Genomic DNA, 3,828 nt, shown 5'->3' on the forward strand with positions numbered 1-3,828 from the left:
TTTCTGAGAGACTAATGTATGACTTATTATGGTTATATTTTTACGTGTATCTCCTATTTTTCGTGTTTGCCAGGAGTGGATTTTAATCATTTTTACCTTTTTTCGGGTTTTTTGAGGGTTTCGTATTGGATTGCTACATTGGTATGCGTCAACGTTTTTTTTAAAGTTGTGTGTATATCACTTTAAATCATAAAGTGTCCACACTACTGTTTTCGGGATTTCCTGGAGCGTTTATTTTATTTTAACATTATTTTCGGGGTTTTGATGGTTTCCCATATTGGATTTCTCTTACTTTGTAATGGATTGTATGGATTGTATTTTGCTTCATTACGTCTCTGTCATCTACAACAATTGTAAGTTATTTTATATTTCTATTTATTGGGTGGGAAATGTCGATCTTTATGTAATGTGTATGTGTGATGTAATTATAAATATTGCATATTTGTTCTGAAATAATGTTCAATTTTTTGATAAGTTTGTAAAACAAATATGTATTATTTATAATTGCTTAGAAATGTTTATGATTGTTATATGTACCATTATTGTAAGAAGATATTAGTATATTTTGTAGACATTTTTATAGTAGGGTTTTAGCTATTATTGACAGATATTCTAATCCTCTAGTTGTAGGGTATAGTGTGACTTGACTTTGCAGTAGTCGGAACATTTGTTTAGTTTGTTTACTTAGTTTTGGACCAATTTGGGTCAATGATTGTTCCATTCTTAGTTCTTGATAGCTTTGTTCTTTTATCAAAGCTTGTAGTAGGTTATGGAATGTGGGTCTGGTTCTGCTTGTGGTAGCTTGGAAAGCATTATGCCACCCTTCTACACTGTTGTTGGTTTTTGCCTCTTGGTTTAAAGTACTAAGATAGACATTCCACCAAGGGATTTGGAATTTGGGTTGGCGTCGATGTCCAGATCTGTGCAACCTTCCCACCCAAGTATCTTCAAAATAATCCAGTAATGGGGTTAGTTTCTCTTCATTTCTCTTGTAATATGTGCTGTCAATTAATAAATTATAGTGTTCCGCTACATCGGTAACAGGAACGTAGGCCAGTGCTATCAATTTTTTAATTTGATAGGCAAAGGTGCTATCTGTTGAGTACAAAATACTTAAAGTAGATTTTTGGAGATGTCTCCATATGCTCTGATTGAAATGATAGTAACAACCCTGTATTGCTGTGTGGGGAAATATTTTCAAAATGCTATTAATCATAGCTAATTCGAAATCAATAATTATTTTTTCTGGAAAATTATTATTGATTTCATTTTTGAGAACATTTCATATTTCTGTGTAAGTGTTTTGCTGTTTGTTTGGTAGCAAACAGTAAATGAAAGGGATGTTATAGTTATGGTATAACCCGTGGATGGAATATAGTTGATAAAAAGGTTTTGGGCATGGTTTAAATGTGCCATCCATCATCCATTGGGGACACTGTTGGATTTTTCTTAAATTACTTGCAGTTGCAAACATTATGATTCTGTTTGTACTGCTTTCATTGTCAAAAAGGATAAATTTGTCTTTATTGTGTGTGATGGACATTTCTGGTGAAATAATAATTTCCTCAAAAGTAGTAGGGTTGGGTGGGGTTGTGGAAGTGCGTCTTTTAGTGTATGCAATTGTGCGTTTTAGTGAGTCAATAGAGGGTAGTTGACCTGAAGCATGGGCTGGGACTTTTAACAGTTCCTCTTTAAGGATTTGTGTTGTTGGTCTATCACTTTGTGTGCTAGCAGTCTTTATACTTTCTAAAGCATCTCTTATTTCAATTTCTGTGACATTGGGGGGATGATTGTGTTCCCTGGTAAATAGCACATTAGTTTCCTCTGTAGTAGCCCTTCCATAACATTTGTTTGAGTAATATTTTGTACATTTCCAGAAAACTTTTCTACCACTTTGTCTTTCCTGACTATAAACATAACCCATATAACATAACAGTAATTTATTTTTCTGTGACATTACAAATTCTGCACCTTCTGTCATTTTGTTTTAATTGTTCTAGGAAAGAGTAGAAAGAAACAAAATCAAATAACATATATTTCACTTAGTGGTGCAAACATAATTAATGTTGAATTTATACTTACGTTTACTAAAAGTAGTAATCACAAATGCAGAACTGTATTTTGAAGGACTTTCTTGTATGTATTTCTTTATTTACTGTTGGTATGAAAATATAGAAATGCTAAGTTAATGTTTATACATAACACATGTTTTTCCTAGGAGAAAGCAGTTTTTTAATTTGCTTAGTACTACATTTGATGTGAACATTACATATACTTACTTGTTTAAAGAGTTGAGTTGTAGTATTTGGTGGAGTACATCAAGGTAGTCAAGTTTAGATCTGTAGAGAAGATAGAATAAATACATGTCACATATTATAAAATTTATTTTTAACCGTTGGGAAATTGGAAATATTTAAAAGTATACTAACTTCTAAATATGTACTTTTCTTTGCTGTAGGTAGAATAGATGTATGATGTATTCACAATATCTGTAGAGGAAATATAAAATACATAACATGGTGTTAAGAACATAGTTCTTGTTTTTTTTGAAGTTTTAGACTAATTGATGTATACTTACATTTTTAACAAGGGTAGTCTTGTCTTTTGGTATAGTTGATGTTGGATGTTTATATTGGATCTGTAGGGAAGATGTAATATGCAAGATATGTTGTTTAGAAACTAGCATTTTAAATTTTGGTTGTTTAATAACAAAAACATATATACTTACATGTTTAATTAGTGTAGTTCTATAAATTTGTAGTGTTGAAATCGGAAAATCGCTGAATATCTGTGAATAAAATATTTTAAGTAAAGTATGAATCTAGTGAAATAGTGTTTAAAAACAGCTGTTGTTGTAGAACAGAGCATTAATATATACTTACTATCTTATTTTGCAGGGGAAGAAATAGGAGCAGGTATTAGGATTTTGTTTGTAGTAGTTTCTATCAGAAAAGTAGGAGGAGATAAAAATTATATAAGTGGAAGAGTTAGGAGATATAAGTAAAAAAGTAGACTACTAATTTAGATTTTTAAATAATGCAATGTAACTTACTTGAATGATTAGCTAGTGAGCTGGATCTTTAAAGATGTTTGTTCAGGAACAAAATCTTCATACTGTTGGCATCTTCTTTCCATAGAGTTAGCAGCAGCAAATGGTAGAATGGATTTATCCCTTTTATAGTATGTGTATTTTGTGTGCTTTGATTTGATTGGTTGTAGGATGAAAGGAAGAATTGTATAGGCTAGTTTGATTTTTTTTTAAGTTAATTGGTGTGTTTGTTGATGTGAGAATGGTGGTATGTGGTGGTTTCCGCATTAAAGCAGGTTAGTTGTTAAATAAAATAGATGTGTAAGTATAAAAATATTATGAAAATTTTAGTTACATGTAAAGATTCTTTTTCTAATGATATAACGATTTTAATATAATGTATAGGAAATGATGATAAATAGTAATGTTATAAAAGTAACAGGTATTATATGTAAAATGCTTTTTGTATAGAGCAATGACTTTTATAGACGAGTAATATGTTATTTTAGACATAAAAGGGTACAAAAAATAACTCGATATTTGTTTAGAAACAATATTTTTGTGCTCTATATTTTAGTAGTCGATATTTTGGTAGTGTTAGGTGTAATTTCATGAACAACGATATATTAGTAGTCGATATTTAATAAGACGATATTTATGTACTCGATATTCAAAGTACTCGATATTTTGTAGTCGATATTTTTGTATTTTGTGTAATAAGTATACAAAGTCGATATTTTTGTAGTCGATAATTATTCAACGATATTATTGCTAGTCGATAATGTGACCGTCGATAATAT

The sequence above is a fragment of the Lissotriton helveticus genome, chromosome 6 (assembly GCF_964261635.1).
Source record: "Lissotriton helveticus chromosome 6, aLisHel1.1, whole genome shotgun sequence".
In the NCBI taxonomy this organism is placed as follows: domain Eukaryota; kingdom Metazoa; phylum Chordata; class Amphibia; order Caudata; family Salamandridae; genus Lissotriton; species Lissotriton helveticus.